Source organism: Protopterus annectens, chromosome 2.part0, assembly GCF_019279795.1.
Source record: "Protopterus annectens isolate FY-2018-M chromosome 2.part0, PAN1.0, whole genome shotgun sequence".
NCBI classification, from domain to species: domain Eukaryota; kingdom Metazoa; phylum Chordata; order Ceratodontiformes; family Protopteridae; genus Protopterus; species Protopterus annectens.
The window spans coordinates 404,828,665-404,855,517 of record NC_056728.1 but is presented as its reverse complement, the minus strand read 5'-3'; positions in this window follow the sequence as shown (position 1 = coordinate 404,855,517).

Genomic DNA, 26,853 nt, shown 5'->3' with positions numbered 1-26,853 from the left:
CTTTTTATGATATGTGTCTGACATCTGTCATGTAACACTGACCTCCAATGAACTGCATTTCTTTCTACCATTCCCCCCTGTGATGCCACCTATCTCCTACTCTATTCCTCCCCCTTATATATCTCTTACACTACTCAGAATGTGCTCATTTGCTATGTGACAGTGGAATTCAGTATCCTAACACTCATTTACATCAGATTGCCTACTAATGCTTAGTTACATGTCTTAGACTCAGCTTCCCCCATTAGCAACCACTAAACAGTGGCCATGTTGTTTTTGGTCTGCTGGTTCCTGCATTGTAAATCCATGTATTGCATAAAACCCACATTTGTGGGTTTATAACCTTCATTTTATGTTTTATACAGCGCAGCCTGTTTATGCTGAGGCTGCGCTGCGTTTAAACATCAGCGATCGCCGAAAAAAAAATATTTATTTTTCATATTTGCATCGGGGTACCTTGCCAATGGCCACATATTTGGCCATTGGCAGGCTGCCTGACACATATGCACCCTTTATTTGGAGCTGACATGGCTCCATTGTGTTTTTTGCAGGAACATACTCAGTTGTCAACTGAGTACATTTCTGCAGCTAAAACGGCTCTTACACGGGCTACTTTGGGCTTCCTGGATCGCTAATCTACCTCATTTGCATGCCTTTGGGCTGCAAGTGAGGTGATTAGAATATCCACGCCCACTCCGTGTAAGAGACATTTTAGCTGGTCTCTTACACGGAATTTAGGGCTGTTCCTGGATCGCGAAGGCTGCATGGAGTCTTACACTACTCTTAGACTCCGTGCAAGCCTTCGTGAATCCTGCCCACTGTCTTTCAGTGATCAGGTTTGAAAATTTTAACTAATTAAAAACATGATGAAAATGTAGGTAAGCCCCTTTTAAGAAGCAGATTGTTTCCCTCAATTTCTATATATCTGTATACATGGATTGACTATTTGAATAAGATTTGTTATGGTTATCGGTTCAGTAGACCACGGGAGTGTAAGAACACTTTTAGGTTGCAGTTGGAAGTATTGTAAATGAGGTATCCAATAGCTGTTATGCAAAAACGCCACTGCAAGATATTTGTGAATACATATTTCTTCTAACTGTTGCCCATCTGTATATATTTTTTTTCCTCTTTCTTTTTGGATTCATTAGGGCTTGAAAATTTAATGAGAAAATTAATAACACATCACCAAAACCTACATCCAGGCAATACACATTTTCTCTTTTAGAAAATAATCATATCTGTAAACTACTGCAACATCCATAAACTGAAAACAGCAAAGTTCTTAAACTGCTATAAACAGGTAAAAATAGGTCAAAAGTAACTGTATTGTCATTCAGACCATACACAAGTCTACAGCTGAATGAAATTTTCTTTCTCCAACTCAAGTACAACAAAAAACACAGCAACACAGAATAAAAGTACAAGAATATTTACAACAATAGTAACAGAGTCCAACAGTAGGTATAGAAGCAACCATTTACCATTTGATCCCACAGACTACAGCAATCCACTACATCCCCACTGCCGCCATTACTCTCTCTACACTAGCAGCATCCCAAGTCCCAGTCAAGTCACACCAGGTTGTCTCCAACACTACCAACCAAATCTGATCAAACAAAACAAAAAACGGCAGACAAAAACAGACCCCTGCCATGTGCAACCACCACGATCTCTCTGAATGGCCCCCACCAGTTCAACCATCCTCTCTCAAATCTCACCAGCTCCATCTTTGACATTCTGACAGTCATCAGCAGCCTCTAGATCCAATCCAGCTCCTTCCAACCCAGCAAAATCCAACACCAGACTTCCAAAACATAACCCGGCAGCCAAGAGTCTGAATCCAGTGTTCTCCGCTCTGCACCTCGCTCAACTTGCCACTGAAGGCCCAAACTTTCATTTTCAGTTGCAATCTTAGTTCAACAACCCCAATAACAAAAACAAAGTAACATGGACACCACGGACACCATGGTGAACATTCAACCAGGCCAAACAGACCTAAAAATAGATCAAAACAGACCACAAAATGCAAAAATGCACATTTGGAGCCAGAGAGCCCACTACTACAGAGGTGCTGCTGTTATAATAAACCTACTACAAAGGTTCTAACATTTGCAAACTCAGCTTAGTAGAATCAAACTATTAGCCAATAAACAAATCTACCTTAGTTGAAGTTGTCATTCAATCCATTTCAGTGCTTCTTCCCTTCTAGACACTTTATTCTTCCTGTATTTTCCCATATTGATTCTCTTGTGCATAACATCTCCATAAAAGGTTTTGTAGTAAAAACTGACACAAACTCTCCAAAATGTGTGCATTTTAATTTCCACCCTCGTCTGAATGCACACACATTCCATGTATGATACAGAATTTTAACAGGGTGTTTTTACTAGCATATTCTTTCTTATTTTCTATCTGCTTAATATTTATTAGGCTAACCAAACACCTGTTTCTTCTAGCAGGGACTATGTTGTTGTTGTTCAGCTGTCGTTGTCAATGATGACCAAAGATATCATGTCAAGGAGGTTGACTGAGTACGCTGTGTCCATCTGTGGCTGATCAATCCATTGTGGGCTTGGAAAGCTCTGCCGCACATTGGACACAAGCGGTCATTTGAGTTGATTGGCAATGAGTTGGCTGTGGATTTACACAGCTCACACTTCTTCTGTGCCTCTGTGGTCCTGCTCTGCTTGTAGGAAGTAGCATCTTTGCTAATGCAGCTTCACCAGGTGGGCGGTCTTGCGCTAGGATTTCCCAGGAGTGTGGGTCAATGCCAAAGCTCTTCAGAGAGACTTTCAGTGTGTCCTTGAAGTGTTTTTTCTGCCCACCTTCTGTGCATTTGCATCCTGCAAGTTCACCATAAAACAGTCTCTTGGGGAGGCATGTGTCTGGCATACGTACAAGGTGGCCTGCCCACCTGACTTGGGCTCTCCTCAGCAGGGTGTAGATACTTGGCAGTCCAGCTTGAGAGAGGACAACTGTGTCTGGAATTTTGTCCTGCCAGGTAATTTTCAGCAGCTTTCTTAAGCAGTTCATATGGAAGCGATTCAGCTTTTTGGAATGACACCCATGCACAGTCCATGCCTCAGAAGCATAGAGTAGTGTGGGCAGTATGACTGCCTTGTACACCTTCAGCTTTGTTGACAGTTTGATGCCTATCCTCTCCCACACTGACTCCCACAACCATCCAAATGCAGAGCTTGCCTTGGCAATGCTTGTGTCTACCTCATCGTCAATGTTCACAAATCTGGAGAGTGTGCTGCCAAGGTATGTAAACTAATCAACGGCCTTCAGTATCTCAACTTCATTGGTGATAGTTGGTTCTGTATACATTTTCTGCAGTGTGTGCTCATGTAAAACCTCAGTCTTCTTGGTATTAATTGTGAAGCCAAGGTTTCTGCAGGCAGAGGAAAAGCAGTTCATACTCTGCTGCATCTGGGCTTCTGTGGCAACATTGAGTGTGCAGTCATCTGCAAACAGGAAATCCCACATAAAGTCGTCTTCAACCTGGGTCTTGGCCTGTAGCCTCCACAGGATGAACAGCCTACCATCAGTCCTGTATCTAATCTTGATACTGGTTTCTTTATAATTGCAGAAGCCATCTGCCAGCATGGCCAAGAATATCATGCTGAACAGCATGGGTGCCAATACACAGCGTATATGTGTATATATGTGTATATGCCCCCACCATGACAAATCCAGAGGAAATTAAAGACAAGTTTTATGAAGACTTGAGTCCCTCATAGCATCTGTGCCCAAGGTGGATAAGCTCATCATCTTAGGTGACTTCAAAGCCAGAGATGGTGCAGACTACCAGACATGGGAGGGTGTCATTGGAAGGAATGGAGGTGGCAAAAGTAACAGCAATGATCACCTACTTCTGAAGACCTGTGCAGCTCATGACCTGTTGATCACAAACACAGTCTTCCACCTAGCCAACCATAACAAGATGTCCTGGATGCATCCACACAGCAAGCACTGGCATCTCAATGATTATGTTACAGTAAGGAGAAGAGACAGGCAGGATGTTAATGTGACTAAGGCCAAGTGTGGTTCAGACTGCTGGACAGACCACAGATTTATCCTCTCAAAACTCAACGTGCACATTCAGCCTAGGCAGCACCCACAGGGCAAAAAGGCCAATAGGCACCTGAATGTCAGCAAATTAGAACAGCACTCTGTGCGCCAGAACCTCAGGGAGGACCTGGACAGAAAGCTTGACCAACTCAGCTTTGGTACCAACAGTGCAGAAGAGGACTGGGCAGCCTTTAGGGATGTGGTCTACAACACTGCTCTCGCTCATTTGGACCTGAACACGCACAAACATCAGGACTGGTTTGATGATAATGATGAAGACATTCAGAAGCTGCTGGATAAGAAGCATGAAGCCTTCAGATCCCTACAGCAAGACACAGTTTACTATCAATTAGTTGACTGTAACACAGTTGAAAACTGATATTGTCGAACCGAAATGTCAGGTCGTACAACATTGAATGAAGAAATTGTCAAACCAGATGTCCAAAAATGTCGATGTCTACATTTTCAAACTAAAAGCAAACTCAGAGACTGTCTGCCTCTCATTTTGAATAACACTAGTAATATAGATATGTGGCAGTAAAACAATCCAGAGGGAATGAAGACACGAACAAGAGGCTTTTCATTTCTGCTTTTACAGTGAAGGCCTGGACAACCATGCTATAGCAAAATGCATTAACAAAAATTGGAATATATTTTATGCATATTCTAGAGTATTAAACAAAATAGCGAAGAAACCACAATTTGTTTGTAGGAGAAACAAAACTTTTAAGAAATATTTGGAAACAGCAAAACAGGAAGAAGCACATTATTTATTTATTTATTTATTTACATTTGTTTACTGGAAAATTCCAACTAGACACAGGTTCTTTTTCAGCGGATGCCCGGGGAGAAAAGCTCCAATTTATATTTATAAATTTATTTATCAATTTATAATTTATCAATTTGTAAAAAATATGGTATGAAAAATTTGTTTTTTTTTGTCCACATTGCTCTAAGATTGTAAGGGATAATAATTTTGCAGTAAGATGGGTGACTTATCAAATCAGAGGGCATTTCAATTGTAGTTCTACAAACATGGTGTACTTAACCCAGTGTTTACAATACCTATCCTTTTATGTGAGAAAAATCTCTAGGAGGCTAAGAGATCATATACATATATATATATATATATATATATATATATATATATATATATATATATATATATATATATATATACACTATTTAACCAATGCTCTTAACAAACACGCTATGGTTTGTGATACACACAGCTTCGGGTTTTTAATTATTGAACAAAGTAGGAAGGACATTCAGGGTAGGATTATGGATGAACATTTGGATGCTTGTGAACTGAGGTAGAAATTGAGATGCTGCAAGCTACCCTGGTTTAAATGAGACTGATAATCGAATCCCATTTCATCAACACCACGTTATCAAATCTTTCTTCACTACTCTGAACTCCAAGAACAGCAATTTACTCAGGGTAAACAACCACTTGGCTACCAATGTGAACCTTGCTCTTTCCCCACTGTAGTACGATCTCGGAGTTGGTATATTTAGTTTTGGTGATGTAGGGGGCAAAGCCCTCCACTTGGAGGGATACTTGTTTTGGTGTTTGTTGTTTTATCCTGGTGGTTGAGTGATTGTTTAACCTGGCTGAATTGCTGTTACTCCAGGTGTTTGAAGAAGTGAGGTTTCGATAAAGTGGTGTTGATGAAATGGGATTCGATTATCTGGTCCATTGACAATTTGAGGTAAATCCACACACACACGTATATATATATATATATATATATATATATATACATATATATATATATATATATATATATATATATATATAGATATGACATTATACAGAACTTGTGGACAACCACACCCTCATAGCACACACATCCAGACACATATATTGCTATTGCTGTAAAAGAGTAGAAAGCACATACAATATATGAAAAAAGTGAACACCACATCTCAGCAATTAGTGGTGCACTATGCATATCATCATTCACGTGTATTTGTGTAATACAGTGGCATGCGTGGTCCACATTACTTGAAAGTATCATGCATAGAAGGTAAGTTTCACTTTGTCACTTTTGTCACAACATACAGTTGCAGCGTACAGCATGATGCAATAGCAGAGAACAAGACAAGGGAGATCAAATTTCTGTTCTGGAGAAAATCATATCCTTATGCATGCTCTAAAGACATCGAGGAAATGCCTTTTTGGAAAAGGTTAGTTAAAGCAGATAGAAAGGACTGTACAAAGAATGAAACAGCAACTGAAAATAATAGTTTTAGGTGATGAAAATGGATATTAGCAAAGCGCAGGAAAAGAGGCAGTGACACTGTGAGATGTGCAAGAACAAAGGTTAGGCAGGATACAAGTGACTATAACAGCACAACAGGTGGCTGTCCTGCACTCCAACCTTTAACAGCACTTGAGGAATGCCTTTTATGTACAAGGACTGATGACTGGATGCAGATGATGATGCTAGAGGTATCATCCAGTCTGGTGTTGACAACAGTATCCTCAGATCCAAAAGTAACCACAGTAAGGCAGTGTGGGTGGTTAATGTTTAGCTTACATTATGATGAAATTTATTTGGCATGACATGTACACATATCAACCTTACATGTTTATAGAGGTATGCCATCAATGTCAGATGCAACAGAAAACCTACAGGCAATCCATGTTGATTGCGTTGTCATCCTTCCTATACATACAAATAATTCAACCTTTCACAGGGCATGCTAACTACATGTTCACAGGGTCAGTACCAGAACCAAACTCATCCTCTGTCTTACCACAGCAGGCTGGTGTTAACAGCAGGATGGCTTTCAATGATGAGGTTTTAACTCTCATTCTCATAACACAGATTGGGGACAGTGGCACACAGTCACAAGGTGTACTGGCAAGGGCCTCATACATCACAGTAAGTGAATAGCTCCTTAGGCAGTGACACAGATTTACATACTCAAAGAATAAAAACATGTTATCACAGTGCAGGGACAATATGCAGCTCAACGCGTGCTTTTTCTCAATTTTAACCACTTGATGAAGAAACTATCCTTTTACAAGTAGCAGTACCTACTATTACACATAGACACAAAGGTGCCAGACAAAGGCATACATTACAGTTAGTTCCAGAGTCATGTAAGGCCTTGGCCCCCAAGCACCAGATGTGCTGTGATAAAGTTCAAGCTTAGGTTATTTCAAATGAGAGTCAGGTAGATGTGTTTAGAGTACTGCAGGGTATACATGAAGAATTCCACCAAGATATGGGCAGAGCCTGAAACTGGTCATTATTGATCCGTACACTACCATGTAAACACATATAAATAAATAAATACAAATAAATAAATAAATATCAGAATGGTTGAAGCCAGTGACAATGTCATAATGATTCTTATGCACAGTATGGTCGCACACGCAGCATCCATCCATACACACACTTCTGAAAGTCATACCTGACACACAATAAGAAGACAGGTGGACATAGCCAGAGAGCTATCAGAATTCATGCTGGATAAATAGGTCACAGACCATGTGTATATCAAGGTACTGATTCAAACATTCAAGTGGAATCTACAAAGAAGAATAAAACCAGGCCTCATCAGACTTTCATAACACTACTAATTCATGGTTTATTTCTCACAACACAGTTCGGTCAACATCCAAATGTTCCCCTGCACCAGTAAATCACACCATCAGAGTAACTCAGCTTTGAACTCACATGCTAGTACTCATACTAAATCTTTGTAAACATCACCCCCACTACGCTTAGGAGACATTGTGTATGGCACTTTCCAAATCTAACTTACAATTTTTAAATTCATCTACTTATACAGAAGACTACTGTAGCACTTCTTACTTAAATCTGAAAACATAAAGCAGAAAAAAACAAAGGGATAAAAGAGAGAAAAGCAGTTCTTGAAATGCAAGCAGTCTGTGCTCATTAAGTCAGCACAAACTGTTGTGGACATTGCAGGTAAAAGTAACATACAACTATAAGCCTGCTTTTCAACACTCATCCTTGCCAGTATAACTGGTACTTGTGCCATTCACCCTCCAACACTATACAAATGATGTAACGTGGTATTGTTATGGAAACCAGCATTTCTGTTGTTAAAAAATAAAATGTTCCGTTCCACTTCAATAAACACACAACACTGAATGACATTTGACGACCTTTATTAAACTTCCATAAACATGACTGTTAACCAATAGTTATAAATTTCAACCAAAACATGATACAGGTGATAACACCCATGGAATGAAAAATGAAATAACCATAAGGGCAGCACAACTGCTCACCCTTGATAAGCAGCGTTCCCCCACTTTCTCACTTATCCTTGCACTAGAGGCAGCATTCACGCTCACCATAAATTTCAACCAAAACATGACACAGGTGATAACACCCATGAAAGAAAACATGAAATAATCATAAAGGCAGTGCAACCGCTCACCCTTGATAAGCAGTGTCCCCCACTTGCTCACTTATCCTTGCACTAACAAGGCAGCATTCACGCTCACTTTCAATTTATTGAATTACACCACCATCCATATAAGCAACTCAGCTTGCTTATTAACTTGTCCACCAGAGCAACAGCTTACTTTCCTTCCAGACTTATTGAATTGTACACCCATCACCAGAGGGGGAACAGAAGAGGGCAAGCCTGCCCCTCTTCTCTGCCCACCAGCCTGACCAGGCTGTTCCCCCTCTTTTCATCAAAGCTTCCATCCTAAGGCCAAACATCATTCAGTGTACCCATTTTCTAAACTTCAGGTAAATCGTAAAGGCCAGCCCACATCTGCAAAGAAACAAACAGTGCCTTTATTAAGCCTCCTTCGTAGACACAGTACCCAAATCCTGAACTATCCCCTAAAACACCTACATACCTGCAGTACCTGAAAAAAAAACACTATCCCAAACCAGTGTAAATTCAACTGTGCATCAATGAACCAGAATAAAGTAATATGTACCACCCGAACAACAACATTTGTTAACTTTCACCTCAGTTTACTTCAAGGATTGCTCATTCTAACTGCCCTTTACAACCTCACTGCATACCACTCTGATGACCAAAACATCTCCTGCAACCAAATGCATTCAGAACAGCAGCAACAGCCACCCCGACAAAATCATCACCTTCCAACTCCACTTCCTTCAAGCCCCGACTGCTCTACATCGCGTTACCTGCAGCAATTGAAAACCTTTCGATAGCAACTGTAATCACCTAAGAAGAGTGTTTCCTTCAGACCACCAACTGATAGTACCTCTAGCCAATCATGACTGACTGCCTTATGTAGCATTCTGACATTCAAAACACCCAACATAACACCACCATCTGCAAAGAAAGAGAAAAATGTAAATCAACTGAAATACAAACACATTAGAAGACGACCTGCCCCCACAACGCTTTCCATAGACCCCAGAGCATACCCCAACACTTATCACAATTATTCCACCCCTTAATGGACAACCCCAACTCCCTTTTAACACTGCCAATCCTGATTCACACTACTTGTAATTTAATTTTAGATACCTTTCACCACCTTGCACCAAGTCTGACATGTCCAATGAATACTTACTAAAGATGGATTAGCATCCATCACCTCTCATGAGCTCTTCATGCAATCCACCAACCAATGGTCCTCTGCACATCTGTAAATAAAATAAATTTCGTACTCACCAGTTCTCTTTTCATGCCAAAATTCTTTGCACACCCAACCTGATTGCACTGCCAAGAGCACTCCACCATATCCCTCAAGAAATCCTTCTGCTTACAATAAAGGAACATACTACAATAACGGTGTTAGGCCACCCCTGTAGCGACTGGTCTACTACTTATTTGCTCTATTAAAATGAAGAATACAAGGAAAACAACAAATCTATATTATAATTAACCCTAGATGTAGGGGATAACTGAAGCAACAAAATACACTCAGTGTTAGTGATTCCTCTTAACTTTATATGAACTCACAACATTTAACTTGCCAGTGGCAACTTTACTTCAGAGGCAAAATGTACATCACCCATCTAGCGAGCACCCTCTATTATGAGGAGCCTGGACAGCTGATGGGAAACTATACCCCTGGGATCCCACCTATGTCCCTACTGGACAGAAGAGCAGGAGCTGGCTGAGGGAACATGGACAAAATTCACCTATTATCATATAAACTAGCACAAATACCTAAAAACACATTCCCAAAACCCTACTGCTTATCATTGTTTCCTGCACACAGGGAACTAAGTATCCATATGCAATCCTCCCTGCCCCCCCCCCCCACAATGCTACCAGCACTGTGAACATGTGCATAGCATCCTGCACTCATGGGCACCACAAAAACCCACCAGACAGGGAAAAAGTATGGGCACAGCCAATTGCTTTCATAAACAGAGCCATTCCATGGAAAGTACATAAATTCTCATCCCAAGCTGCATGCGCTACCAGAAATATCTGAGACTTTTACTTGTTGACCATGAAAGAAAAGTAAATAGTCAACACAAGCCAATGTCCTTCCCCACTCTAATCAGCAGAAACACAATGATAAAGTAAAAATGACAGCTTTGTGGACCAAGCACCATTTACCACCTCCCACAACTGCATCTGCTATCCAGCCAATATGCTGAAAACTGCAGCATTTGTGTACCAAGTATACTTTACTACTGCTCACAATTATATCTAGTATCCTGCCGACATCTTAAAAAAAAAAAAAATTGCTCATTTAAATATTGCCCTTAAAACTTAGAATGAGGGTATAATAAAAAGGCTTTTATATTAATGCGACTTCTTGGAAAGGTAGGAGATCTAAAACTCAAATGCATGCCTGAGCAACACTCCTCACCTTGAAAACTGAAGATGAAGCAATTAGGGCAATGGAAATGTATAACTATCCCAACTAAACGCAACTCCTCACCCCCAGAAACGACCTATCCCTCCTACTTATAACAAATCAATCTTGCCTGCCTCTGAAGCTGTCATGTATGATGGAAGAAAAGCCATAATATGTTCCTGCTAAAGTAACAAATAAACACATCCATCCCACCACTTCTGGGCAGTGGCCAAGTCCGATAACTGCAAATACCCATAAGTCAAGTTCTACCACGAAGGTCCCATCCAGAGAAAAAATATTGCTCTTCTAATCTTGGGAAGCAAATAAGAGACCCAACAAAGCAGATTAAAATGTGGCTGAGCTTACTAAATCTGTACAGCTGACAGGTGCGCCATCCTGGCACACATGCGTGAATGCCATCTTTACTCACTGAAGCCTTGCAGCCCACCAAAATTACCCCACCAATGCTGTTGTCATACACACACACCAAGCACCAAACCACCAGAAACATCACACCAGCAAATGGACTGCTCACCCACATCACCCATGACTGCAATATGTGACAGTCATGAGGTCACCCCCCCACGTGACCCTCCATCCAAATGAAAATGGTACACCACTGCAGGAAGACAAGAAGTTAATGAGCACTAACACACAGATCATGCCCATCAATGTCTTTAACAATACCCAGACAACGGACCCAAACTAGGACATACTGTTCTAAAACCTATCCAGTTGACCATAACTCTCACCAATCAGGGACAGCATTTCATCAGAATCAGGGACAGATCCAGAAAATTCAGGAACCTTTTAAGTATTATTGCTATTAACTTGAGACATTGCCAGAATCAGAGCATATGAACCAGTAGTGAAGTCTATACAAGTCTTATTTATTAACATTATTCGTTAGGTGTAATACACCCCCTTTCCTGCAAAGTCAGTCGTTTCACCTCTTTCCTCCAAGTTCAGCAGAAAAAAACATAAGGACAAGCCAATAAAACAGGGACAGAGTGTCAGGGCTGGCTTCAGCTCCCCCATGACCCTGCATGAAAGATTGATTCCTTAAAACCAGTTATATCAGACAACAGATGAACAAAACCAGTTAAATTGAGGGTACCCTCCTGCAATGAAACTCAGCTGTTATTATAAAGGTATAGCAATCCTTTCATACAAGTACCCCACACAAATGAAAGAACACTACAAAGCATACATCTGTATTTTTTGCCATTACTGTGGTGGCCAACGAAATCCCCATTCTCCCTCTGTGTCAGTCTTTCACTCTCCCTCTCATTAATTTTTACTTTACTAATTAATTACTTGCTATTTCAAACAGGCATGCACGGTTTGCCCAAGCTTGCCAACTATTCCCGCCATCCCTTGTAACAGTCAACTCCACCGGAAGCATGCTCGATTGCAAATACCTACGCAATCAGTTTCCTCAACTCAGCCGAGTAACAGAATGGCCACTCAACTTCCCTCTCAAAATCACAACAAAAGAGAACACCAACACGATCAAGTAAACAATACCCTATCATACCGCTCAACCTATTAAAGTAAGAAATCTGGACAAAGCCATATAAAAAGTGGTAGAAATAGGGCCGATTTTTAAATATTGCTCTTACAGACTTAGAAAGTTGATAAAATAACAGGTTTTGCATTAGCATGAATTTTCTGACAGGTATGAAGTCGAAAACTCAAATGTCTATCATTATTTTCAACTTCAGTCTTTAATGATTTGCCACTAATTTTCCAGAAAGCCACAATTTTATGAAAAATGGATATAAATATATATATATATATATATATATATATATATATATATATATATATATATATATATATATATATTTGCATTTGTTAACCGGGTTGGTCCAGCTGGGTAAGAATTACCCTTTTTTAGTGGAGACCCGAGAGGAAAAGCCCCAAACAGACATACAAATACAAATAGAGACAAATTAACAATATTACAGAGGAAAACAATATTATGGGTACAATGGATAAGAAAAACAAACAATGAAAGTTTGAGAATATGAGTAAGGTAGGCCAGAGGCATGCATGCAAAAGATTTATGAAAAGGTGTTCTGAGCAAGATCTCTGAATTAAGTTAAAGTAGGCAAAGAAATGATGATTTAGGTGTGGAGTATATATATATATATATATATATATATATATATATATATATATATATATATATATATATATTTATATATATATATATATATATATATATATATATATATATATATATATATAGCAAAAATCTGGACATTCTGTGAAAATCTGTACAGTTGAGAGGTATGTCCTATCCACAGGACATACCTCCCAACCTGTCAATGCCAAACTCCTGACAACTGCATAAAGAAACACGCCAAAGGCCCCATGAACTACAAGAAAGGCATGAAAACAAGGACAACCCTACATATTTCACTATCACTGAAGTTCAATTGCACATCATCTCAACAAACCTTGATGTTCGGCAGGGCATGAAGGCTGCAATCCACATGTGACAGTCCCAAACTGCAGTCTGCAGTGATCCACCACCACCTTGCCTAGAGATCACAATTCATGAACCCTGACCAAAACATGAAGCAACTCTGAGCATCCTGCAAGTCCGAGCAGTTGAAATGTATGATCGCCAACAAGCTCAAGCCTGGCAGATATCCCAGCTCCAGCTACATTCATTCTACTTTTATTTTACATTTGTTGACTGGGATAGTCCAACTGGACTCATGTCCGTCTTCAAAGGAGACTCGGGAAGAAAAGCTCCAAACCACATGCAGGCTGAAATCCAAACACACTAAGTAATAGCAGCAGCTAGAAGAATGAAACCCTATTTGTAGACAACCACCGGTTAATTGAACGAAATCATGTGACAAACTCCGGACTGTTAAAAAAAAAGTCTACATCAGCTTACCATGCACCCACTGACAACACAACTCTGAGCACGTGAAAAGCCCCTCGCAACTTAAGTGGAAATGCACTAGCATGGAATGCACTCCACATGCTACTGGATCAAAGAACCACCATGCTCCCACGCTCCAGCCAATCAACAAAACTTTACTGCAGCCCTTTTTTTTGCCGATACTACACCGCAGATGCGTGGCAGAACCTCTTCCCTCCACAGGACTCGCAGCCTGCGAAATGGCCATCACGGCTCCCTTAAGCCTACAAACCACCACTGAAATCACCAAGTTCAAAAGCTCGACATCAAACACAGCAGGAGGTAATAAATTATGAGCACAGGGCAATGCAGACTGGTAATCCAGCCTCAGAAACCATTCTCTGATAAACAAAAGGAATCAGCAGAGACAGTAACACCCACTAAACATTTACTGTACCTCCACCATTGCTGACTTTTCTTAATGACACTCCAGCTAAACGGCCATCATGACAGCCAAACTGAAACCATGCTTGCCCAATAATATCATTCCTCCTGGACTTAATGAAACAATATCTATTGCCACTGAAGATGTTCAGTGTGTCGGACAAAAGCGATTAACGTGAATGTGTAAACAGTTTTATCATAACTTCTTGTATCTTTATTAAAATACGTTGACACTTCTACAGGAATTGCTGCTGGATTATTGGTTGTTTTTGTGATAATTATTTCTGCAACTGTTTATTGTCACTGTTACTAGGTAAATGTCATGACTCATAGTGGTAGACTAGATGCTGAGTCTTTGCCTGAAGAGCATCTACCATGCATGATCATACCAGAGGGTTGCTGTGTTACTGCCATCAGCTGGCCATGGTCACTGTCATCAATGGTGGAGGAATGATAGTGGAAGCCTGTAAGACCTAATTAGAGACTGGCTGTGGAAGTTGCCCAGCAGGCTAATGCATAATTATGTTGTACAGAATAAAGCTAGCAGTAAACATTCAGCATGCAGTAGCAAGGTCATATGGAACGGCACCCCAGAATCATTCAGGCAACAGAAAAAGGTTTTCAGCAGGACAAACACTCACTCAATGACTCTCTATATCTGGAAGAGTGATGTTAAAGCTCTCCTTGGCAGCTCTGTGGGGGTACAGACTGGTGGCATTAGCCAAAATTTCAGTGGTCACCCTGAATCATCTGGAAAACAGAATAGGGAAGGGACACATAAAAAGGAAGATGTGGTGACTACTCAGTAGTGGGGAGCTTTGAGCAGCCTATCTGTCCCTGGAGGAGTGGTCTCAGCCCTGAAACTAGTAGCTTATTGGCCGCTCTGGGTCAATTTCTATCTCTTTCAGTTTCCCTGCTTTAGAACCCGCATTTCTGCGGTTTTGCACGATTTTGCGCATAGCGAGGCATCGGGCAGCGCTGCTTAAACAGGTTTAAACTATTCCCGGCTCCACAAAGTCTACCCTTCACTTTTTCCCTTAGAACTGTTCTAAATCTCAAAGTAAGCACTCTATTTTCTTTCTAAAGCCCTGCAGTTGCTCGTATAAGCAATCTTATAAATAAGCACTAATAAACTAAAGCACTACACCCTCTTACACTCCCTTTAAGTACTTGGCTCCCTATTGGTCCTTTTTGATCAGTCAAAAAGTAGTTCCTTATACTATTCTGGCATGTCCAAACGTCAGTTTCGGGTTTACTCTCCAGTCCAGCTGGTGAATCTGGGAATCTTGAGGCAATGTTACAACTGTCTTATGTACACAGACCACCCTCTCTCTCCCAACAAGCTGAAATATATGTGAGAGATGCAACTATATAGCCAAACTGGAGGCTGAGCTCTCTCAACCCAATACTGGCGCAGTCAGTCAGGAGGAGAAGGTAACCACACACACCACAAATCCAGTCTCACATAGACCTATCGCAACAGAAAACCAAACACATAAACACACAAGAACATACTCGGAGGCTCTAAATAAAAATATGCCTAAGCAGCAGAGACCTCCAAAGCAATACCCACGTATCACATAGTTCACAAAGTCAGTGTGCCACACAGTCACAGCCCTTAAGGCTAAACAACACACCTAATACACTTGTAATAGGTGACTCTATTGACAGACACACTCACCAGGCTGAACAAGGAGAAGGTCACTGTAAGCTGCCTGTCAAGTGCCAGGATCCGCCACATAACACAAGCACTCAGGTCACTCCAAAGCAAGTACAAATATGACTCCGTCATTGTCTATGCTGGTCTGAATGACCTGAGACGTACCTTCCTGGGCTACATGAAAAGAGGCATAGAGGAGCTCTCTGATCATGTAGCCCAGGTCGGTATGACCCTGACCTTGAGTAGCATCTTACCCTTACCAAGAATGATGCCACAGTATAAAGACAAAATGATAAATTTTAACAATTGGCTAAAGTATTGGTGTCATTCAAAGGGGATCCAGTGTCTGTCAGCCTGGGATGACATGCTCGACAAGTCACATTGCTTCGCTAGGGATGGCTTGCACCTGTCACCCCTGGGCTTTCAAATACTGGCTAAGGCTCTTGCCACCCCCATAGTGCCTTTTTTAGGCAAGGCTCAAAAGACAAACCCACCTCCATAGACAACACAAAGAAAAAGAAACTAAGGGTAATGCTGCTCAACCCCAGAAGTCTAAACCTCAAGATGCATGCACTCGAGGCTCTCCTCAGTATGGAGAATATCGATATCTGTGCAGTAACAGAAACCTGGTTCAAGGCTCCCGAGAGCACCTCAGCACTACCAGGTTATACCTCGTACCATGCTTTTCAGCCCCAAAACTCAGACCGAACCACAAAAGGAGGGGGAGTATCCATATTCATCAAAGATACCCACACCTCCAGGTTAGTGGCACTGCATGAAGCATCGGAGACCATCCATGTGCAACTAACAGTGGGCAAAACTGCCTTTCAGTTTGTAGCCTGCTACAGACCACCCTCCCAAACTCAGGAACCCCACTCGGCTTTCCTGAGAACACTGGAGAATATGAAGGTATCTCCAAACACCATTATATTGGGTGACTTCAACTACGCAAACATAGACTGGGAGCACTACTCAAGCCCCAACACCCTCGCCCAATGGTTCCTAGAATTTATAAACTCAAATGCTATGGAACAACTGGTCACCCCTCCCACAAGAGGGGAAAACATATTGGACCTGATCATCACCAACATGGGGACTCTATGTTCCATACCAGAGGTATACCCCTCATTGGTAAGATCTGACCATAAATTAATCTCACTGGACATCCATATCCCATCCCCACCCCCAGCCAAGGAAACCACGGTAAAGAACATCTCAAAAGCAAACTTCACACTTCTCAAAACCGAGGTGGAATCCTTAAAAGCCCCCGGGCCAGTGGAAAATACGTCCCAAACCACAGAATCCTTTACAAACACTTTCTATGGACACCTACAGGAATGCATGGATTGTGCTATCCCAAATAAAACCAAGACTCATTCCTCCAAAGGCAGGAGACCTGTCTGGTGGACCCCAGCCATAAATAAGCTATACAACAGAAGGAGGAAGCTACTACATGATAGAGCAAATTCCCAAAAAGGGAAGGCATCTCTGATCAGTACTAGCAAGAAACTATGATCCCTCATAAAATCATCTAAGGCCAGCTTCAAAAGAAAAATTGCATAAGATGCTAAAGATAATCACAAGGCCTTCTTTAGTTATGTCAGGAACCTGGGTGGCAACTCCCAGATATGCTCTGAGTTAGTTCAAAATGACAAAAAATACACTGAACCCACAGACATTGCCAACATCCTGGCAGACATGTTCAGTGCAAACTCCCCCCCCAAAGAGCAAATGTCTGTCCCAACAGAGTGTAGCCTCCCTGACATCACAGATGCACAGGTGAGAGCTGCCTTCTCCAAAGCAAAAAACACAGCATCAATGGGATCGGACGGTGTCCTGGGCTGCATCTTACACAAACTCCAAGAAGAACTGAACCCTCACATAAAGTCACTGTTCAATCTCAGCCTTATACAGGATATGTACCCAAGGAATGGCTTACAGCAACAGTGGTCCCACTCCACAAAGGTGGTGCCACAACGGACCCTGGAAACTATCGCCCTATAAGCCTGACTAGCCTGGTCTGCAAAGCTATGGAGCGTAACATCATGAAATTCATAAACAAAGACATTGGGAACCTCCAAACACTGGATCCTACCCAATTTGGCTTTGTTAAAGGCAGATCTTGCCTCTTGAACCTGGTCGACTTCTTTGAAACAGTCACCAAGGCCATAGATGAAGGGAAGGTAGTCCACACAGCCTACCTGGACCTCGCAAAAGCCTTCGACACAATACCCCACTCAGGCATCATAAATAAGCTCACCAGCTTAAATATCAACCCCTATGTCACAAGATGGGTTGCAAACTGGCTCAGGGATAGAACCCACATGGTCAGAATTGCAGGTGCCATGTCAGACTCTAAACCAGTTACAAGTGGCATCCCACAAGGCTCAGTCCTGGGACCTTTCTTGTTCGGTATATATTTCTTTGAGGTACAGGCTAACATGGGAGGACTATGGCTCACCAAGTTCGCAGATGACTGCAAACTGGGTGCCATAATCGACTCACCGACTGACACAAGCATCCTCCAAAAGGGTCTCACAGAGACGGATAACTGGTGCCAGAGCCATGGCCTAAAGCTAAATGCCAAAAAGTGCATAGTCGTTCCCTTTGGGAAAAACAAAGTGCCCACAAATTACCACATAGGTGGTAATCCATTAAGTATGGAAGAAGTAGTTAGAAATTTGGGGACCCAAGTAGATAGCAATCTCTCCTTTGACAATCACGTTGCCAAAGTGGTTAGAAAGACCTTCTATATAGCCCGCCTTATCACAAAAAGGTTCACATCTAGATCAAGAGAGGTCATTGTGCCCCTCTACTCATCACTCATCAGGCTCATAATTGAATACAATGCCCCATTTGGGATGTACCTTACCCGACACCTGCAGCAACTGGAAAGACCCCAAAAGTACCTCACCAAGAGGATCAAGGGACTCAAACAGATGTCCTACGCAGTTAGGCTAAAGAAACTCCAGATCTACTCAGTTGCTTACTGCCTACTCAGAGATGATCTGTGCCTGACGTATAAAGCCATGTCCAACCCAGAATTAATGGACATGCTCCACCTCAGGAAATCCAAATCCCTTAGAGCTACACGCTCCAGGGACTTATACCTCAGCACAGAAATAAATATGACATGCTGGAGGGACAGATTCATATCCCAGAGGCTCCCCTCACTCTGGAACAAAACCCCAATCCATGTTAGGCAGAGTCCCTCAATGACCCTCTTCAAAAGAAATCTTCATGAGTGGATGGGAGAGTGTAGGTTTACCCCTGGGATCTCTTCTGTGTCCCTTCTAGACAGAGGCACAGTAAACTAACCTCAAAAGGGCTATCTTCTGTGACCTACTATACAGAGGCACAGTCAACTAATCTAAAAGGGTGGCGAAAGCCAAACACACTCTGGCTAGGCTTATAAATGCCCTAGGGCATATAGCCTAGTATCAACCTATGAACCTATGAACCACAGATGCTGAAATACATACGGTTAGGAAGATGAAATGCTTTGACTTACCAACTAGATGTAAATGAGGAATCCTACCATGCAGGAAGAGGCAGCATGGTAAAACTGTGTACTAAATATGGGAACTGTGACCACTACCAGGATGCTGAACAGACACATTGCTGATGTAACTCCATGTGTCACACACTACCTGACAGTTGATGAAATGGCAGGACTTCCTGTTCTATTACAGCTCCCTCTGTGGTGCAGATAAGACCTAATGCAAAATATGTCTGATCTATTGTATGAAACCCCTCTTAAAACCATGTCACCCTGTAGAAGGTATGCATGGTACTGGATAAATCCTGAGGTAACACTAGGAAATAGATTTACTGATCCACATGTGTCAAGAAGATGTCAAAGAACTGCTGAAGTATCCTGAAGGCAGAAGTCTGTGAGATGTATCCAATATGTTTCCAGTTAATTTCAAGAAGTTCCTTGTAACACATACACTGAGGGCTATACATACTTTCGTATCCATAGGTATAGGAAGGCTATCCATCCTCCAGTCCCTGTCTTGGGCCTTACAAACTCACCAAAGCCATATTCCTGTCTGCTCTAAATCTTTCCAGGATTTCTTGATTTGCAAAGTTAAGATGGGTTAGCATTTGTATCTTTTTTTTTTTTTGCCCAGTAAACATTGATGAATGCAACTGATTTTTGGTGTGATTTAGGCAAGCTCCTCAGAATGAGAAATAGCTCAACTAGCAGCAAAGGCAACCATGTTTGTAATTTGCAAAGTAAATGGAAAAGGCATGGCTTCACTTTTTATACCCCTTATGCACACATCACAAATGTGTGCATTGCACAAAAATGGGAAGAACTCCTAATCTGGATAAGATTGTCACATATTTTTCATGTATTCCTCATTTAAATCTCATTATGCCTTTATTTGCATGATACTTTCAGAGAATTGTTGAGACAGCTGTGCGTAAATGCATCTAGTTTCTATGAATCATCTCTTATTTGCAACTGCTTGCTATGCATAAGTGGAAAGACTATGAATACCACCCCAAGTTAGTCAATGCCAGAAAAGCATACTAATGCACTGTATATCATTAAATATATAATAAAAAACTGTACTGCTATAAATTACAGTCCTCTATATCATTAATACTACCCTCTGTATGCAAGTGAAAATTAAACCTCAGCTTTGGCCGGCAAAGATCTAGCTGTATTCAACTGGACGTATAAGAGAATTTAAGTACCTTTATCTGCACTTTTTTCAAATAATACAGTATTTAAATTGATTTAACTGTGTTGCAGGAATATTAACTGAACTGGAAGTTTTGACTCTTCTATTCAGTCAGTGCCTGCTTGAATTTTATTATTTGTTAGTAATTGCAGGTGTGGGGGTAGCCACATTCTTTGATTTCCTGTCCTTGCCTATTTAAGTGGTACAGATTGAAATATTTTCTGCTTAAAAACCTCAGCTTTGGCCGGCTAAGATCTAGCTGTATTCAACTGGACGTATAGGAGAATTTAAGTACCTTTATCTGCACTTTTTTCAAATAATACAGTATTTAAATTGATTTAACTGTGTTGCAGGAATATTAACTGAACTGGAAGTTTTGACTCTGCTCTTCAGTTAGTTCCACCCACCCTCCCTGTTTTTGTTTTGGTTTTGATATTAATCTTAGTGGTCTTGAAACTGCCCGTCCCTCTTGTAAATTTGTGTTTGGATACTCCTTCTGGGCCCATCTCATTTGCTCACTCAGTTGAGTGCAGTGAGATCATATTCTGATTTCAGGCACTCCTACTGTGTACAAAGAGAGCATCTGGGAAACAGAAAAAAAAAATAAGCTTGTTTCCTGCCTTTCCTGTTAAGTGGTATAGACTGTTTGTAGGCTTCTGAGCTCCCAAACTCTTCTGTGTTGGAGGAAAGCCTTCTAGCTTAGTTTTTTTGCTTATAACTAGCCAGTTTTCTAGTTTCAGCACTCAAATATGTTTCTTTGAACTCAGCACTTGTTCAGAACTCATTGTAAGCACTACATAAGCTGCAAATTACTACAGCACTCAACTTTCCTTACTTGTCTAGAGGAAAGCAGTTTTCAGTACTTAATAAATAAGCACTTATCCAGGCATGTCTAAGGGTCAGCTCCCAGTGATTTCTCCTGTCTTCCTGATGAATCTGGGCATCTTGGGGCAATGCAGCAATTGCCTCATGTACACAGACAACCCTCTCCTCCTACCACCCAACACTACAACCTGTGAGAGACGCACTTATATAGCCAAACTGGAAGCAAAGCTCTCTTCACCCAAGACTTGACTAGACAGTCAAGAGGAGAAGCTAAACACTTGCACCACACCACACTCATCACATAGTCCCTCAAAACCTGCACCACCAAAACACACACATAGAAACACAAAACACACACCTACATTCATGGAGGCTCTCAATAAAAACCTGCCCAAGCATCAGGGACATCCAAAGCATAATCGCAAGCAAACTCCACCCCCAACACAACTCACATGACACATAGCCCACAAACTCAGTGTGCCACTCAACCACAGCCCATAAGGCATAACAACGTACCCAACACTCTAGTCATAGGTGACTCTATAGTCAGGCACACTGATGTTCCACTCACTAGACTAAACAAGGAGAAAGTTACTGTCAGCTGCCTGTCAGGTGCCAGGATCTGCCACATAACACATGCACTCAGGTCACACCACAATAAGTACAAATATGATACTATCATTGTCCATGTTGGTGTGAATGACCTGAGATGTACCTCCCTGGACTACATGAAAAGAGACATGGAGGAGCTCTCCGATCTTGTATCCCAAGCAGGTATGACCCTAACCCCAAGTAGCATCCTGCCATCACCCAGAATGATACCACAGTACAAGGACAAAATGACTGACTTCAACAATTAGCTAAGCTTCTGGTGTCATTCTAAGGGGATCCAGTATTTGTCTGCCTGGGACGACATGATCGACAGTCCACAATGCTTTGCCAGAGATGGCCTGCACCTGTTGCCCTTAGGATTCCGGATGCTGGCTAAGGCTCTTACCACTGCTATAGTGCCTTTTTTAGGCAAGGTTCAAATGACAAATTCACCACCGTAACAGGTACAAGCAAGCAAAATCTGAGGGTAATGCTACTCAATGCTAGAAGTCTAAACCTCAAAATGCACTCACTCGAGGCACTCCTTAAAATGGAGAACACTGACATCTGTGCAGTGACAGAGACCTGTTTCAAAGATCCAGAGAGCACCCCTGCATTACCAGGCTTCAGTTCATACCACACCTTTCAGCCACCTAACCCAGAAAGAAGTACTAAAGGCAGAGGCGTGTCCATATTCATTAAGGATGTCCACACCTCCAGGCTAGTTGCACAGCATAATACATCTGAGATTATCCAAGTGCAACTAACTCTGGGCAAGACAGCAATCCAAATTGTAGCTTGCTACAGACCCCCCACCATGCCCCAGGATTCACACTCCTCATTTCTTGATACACTGGAAAGTATTAGGGTACAACTCAACATCCTAATAATGGGTGATTTCAACAACCCCACCATTAACTGGGAAAACTACTCATGTACCAACTCTTTTGCTCAACGTTTTCTAGAATTCATAAATTCCAACACCTTGGATCAACTTATTCACACCCCCACCAGGGGCAGCAATATCCTAGACCTGGTCATTACCAACATGGGAAACCGGTGTTCCACACCAGAGGTCAATTCCTCGTTGGTCAGATCCGACCACAAGCTAATCAGCCTAGACATCCACATCCCACCCCCTGCTCCAATTAGGGAAACCATCGTAAAAAACTTCTCAAAAGCCAACTCCACACTTCTTAAGACAGAAGTGGCAAACTTCATGACACCCATGCAGACGGACAATAGAGGTATGACTGCTGAATTCTACACAAATGCACTTTATAAGCACTTACACGAGTGCATGGATCATGCTATCCCTAATAGAACCAAGATGTTATCCTCCAAAAAAGGAAGCCAATCTGGTGGTCCTCTGCCATAAACAAACTCTACAACAGAAGAAAGAAACTGTTGCAAAAAAGAGTAAAATCCCATGACTGGAGGAACTCCCTGGTCAACCTCAGTAAGAAGCTGAGATCCCTCATAAAATCCTCCAAAGCTAGTTACGAAAACAAAATTGCCACTGACTCTAAATACAACCACAAAGCATTCTATAGCTATGTCAAGAGTCTAAATGGGAACACTCAGATCTGCTCGGAGTTACAGCATAATGGCACTAAATATACAGAACCAACTGATATTGCCAACATCCTAGCAGATAGGTTCAGTGCTAACTTTAGCCCCTCTCACCCCATAGAGGGCCCATCTCTATACCGTAAAAATGCAAAGTTCCTATAATCATGGCTGCACAGGTAAAAAACACACTCTCCAAAGCCAAGACCACAGCATCCATGGGACCTGACAATATCCCAGGTTGCGTTCTACATGAACTACAGAATGAAATGGCACCCTACCTAAGTACCATGTTCAATCATAGCCTCACCTCAGGCTTTGTACCCACTGAACGACGCACCATGACAGTTATCCCACTCCACAAAGGGGGAGCCACGATAGACCCCGGGAACTACCTCCCCATTAGCCTGACGAGCCTGGTCTGCAAGGCCATGGAACGTATCATCATGGAACTCATAAACAAAGATATTGGTAATCTTCAAACTCTGGACCCTACTCAGTTTGGATTTGTAAAAGGCAGATCATGTCTCTTAAACCTGATTGACTTCTTTGAAGCAGTCACCAAAGCCATAGATGAGGGTAAAATGGTTCACACAGCTTATCTAGATCTCACCAAGGCTTTCATCACCATCCCCCACTCTGGAATTATAGATAAGCTCATTAAACTAAGTATAAATCCCTATGTCACAAGATGGGTTGCCAACTGGCTCATGGACAGAACCCACACTGTGAAAGTAGCGGATTCCAAATCCGACATCAGACCAGTGACAAGTGGAGTACCACAGGGTTCAGTCCTGGGTCCTCTCCTGTTTGGTATCTACTTCTCTGAAGTGCAGGCCAACACAGAAGGTCTTTGGCTAACAAAGGTTGCAGATGACTGCAAACTAGGAGCCATAATCAAAACTCCTAACGATGTGGACAAACTACAAAAGGGCCTCACTGAGACAGATACCTGGTGTCAAAGCCATGGCCTGAAGCTCAATGCCAAAAAGTGTATTGTCATCCCCTTTGGTAAAAACTCTATACCCATGAACTACCACATAGCTGGTAGCCTACTTAATGCCGAAAATGTGATAAGAGACCTTGGGACACAGGTGGACAGTAGTCTCTCCTTTGATAATTACATCGCCACAGTGGTCAAGAAATCCTTCTACATGGCTCATCTCATCACAAAAGGATTCTCATCCAGAAAAAAAGAAGTCATTGTTCCCCTCTACTCATCACTCATTAGACCCATTATAGAGTACAATGCCCCTTTTGGTATGTACCTCACAAGACATCTACAACAACTGGAAAGACCACAGAAATACCTCACAAAGAGGATTACTGGCCTCAAACAGATGCCCTATGCAGACCGTCTCAAAAAACTACAGCTTTACTCCATCACATATTGCCTACTCAGGGCCGATCTCTGCCTAACATACAAAGCTATGTCAAACCCAGAGCTGTTAGACATGCTCCACTTAAAGAAATCCCAATCCCTCTGAGCTACATGCTCTAGGGACCTTAACCTTGTCACCACAATAAACAGAACATGCTGGAGGGATAGATTCCTGTCCCAGAGACTTCCCATACTCTGGAACAGACTACCTATCTATGTCAAACAGAGCTCCTCATTAGCACTCTTCAAGAAAAATCTTGATGATTGGATGGGAAATGGGAAATTCACCCCAGGGATCACTTCTGTGGCTCTGCTCGACAGGGGCACAGGAAAATAATTTTCTTGGGTGGCGAAAGCCAGGGTACATTTTTTGGCTAGGCTTGTATGGGCCATAGGGCCGATAGCCTAGTACCTACCTATGAACCTATGAACCTATGTATATTTGTATATTTAATTTACAATTATTTATTTATAAAAAAGTCTTACCTTATGTTTTTGCATTTATTTTGAAAATAGTTGAACAATTAATTATGGATAGGAAAAGTGATTAACTTACTATTATATTTTTATAAAAGAGTCTTACCTTTTTTATTTTGAAAATAGTTGAAGGATAAATTATGGATAGGAAAGATGAAACAGACTATAATATGTATTAATATTTGTATTTTTCCATAAGAAAAAGTTAGAGTAGAGTCTTTGTTAAACATGGATAATAGGAAAACATGATAGCATTCCATCCATTTGTATCTTTCTCTTGTCTTTATAAGATGTTGTTGTGTATTGGGTTACTTTATATTTCTTGTTGATGGCTTCAACACAGGTGGATTTCTTTGATGTTCCTGTTAGTGAAGCAGTAGACCAGTCCATGTCTTCAATAAATAGTACAGGATTATGATTTCTTACAAAGGACTTACCCTCTTCTAAACTGTTAAAGGAGACTTGAACCAGATTAGAAAAGTATATTCCCAGAGATTCATTAATGTGCATATAGTGCATTTACACATCACTCTACATCTACATGCTTAGTTTGTGTTAGCACTATGAGTAGCAGTAATAACTGAATCCGCAAGCTGCTAAGCAAGCCCACACATTCAACAGCACCTGCTCATAGCCAGAAAATCTGCTAGCAGCAATGAACAGGTGCACTGATGCTCTTTCACACAATATCAATAACAGGTTATGTATACACACAATCCCAGTAAGTGAACATGTGTGGACAGCACAATAAAATGCAATGGCAACCTGAATGACATAATCATATAGCAGGGAAAGTTTAATGAGGAAAGTATAGTTAGATACAAGTAAATTAGCATAAATACAACAGTAATTAAATATATTGTTATCTATACAAGTAATTTTGTAAGGACATGTACATAAAAAGAAAATGTTAACAAAGGATCAGAGAGGGACACAGCTACAGTGTGACAAAGGGGAGTAAGTGTGATACATGTAAAATGTATTTAAAAAAAATATATTGCATATACTACAGTTATTGCATATCAGATGTGTATCCAGAAAGTTATGTTGTAACTAACACTGTGCAATAGTTCCCACCTTTCATATGAAACAGTTTAAATGGACTCTAAATATGTTGCCCTATGCACTTCAGAAAGGAGCTTTATTGTCATTTGTTGTCACTTTTAACCATTAAAAGGCGATTGAAAACTTAAAATTGTGTTAGCAAAGCATGTGTTGTATATTAATATAACTTATAGAATAGCTTATACAAGTTATAAAATCTATCTAACTTTATTTTCCACCATACATTTCCTGAGGCATGCTCATTAAATTGTAGTTCTCATATTAATTATATTGAGAATGCCTGTCTAACCCATGTTGCAGGTGTATGGAACTGCTCTGCCATTGTAAGGTATACTGTGGGAGTGATTAGAAGTAATAAGTTATATCTGCTTGATTGATGTTAGAACATAC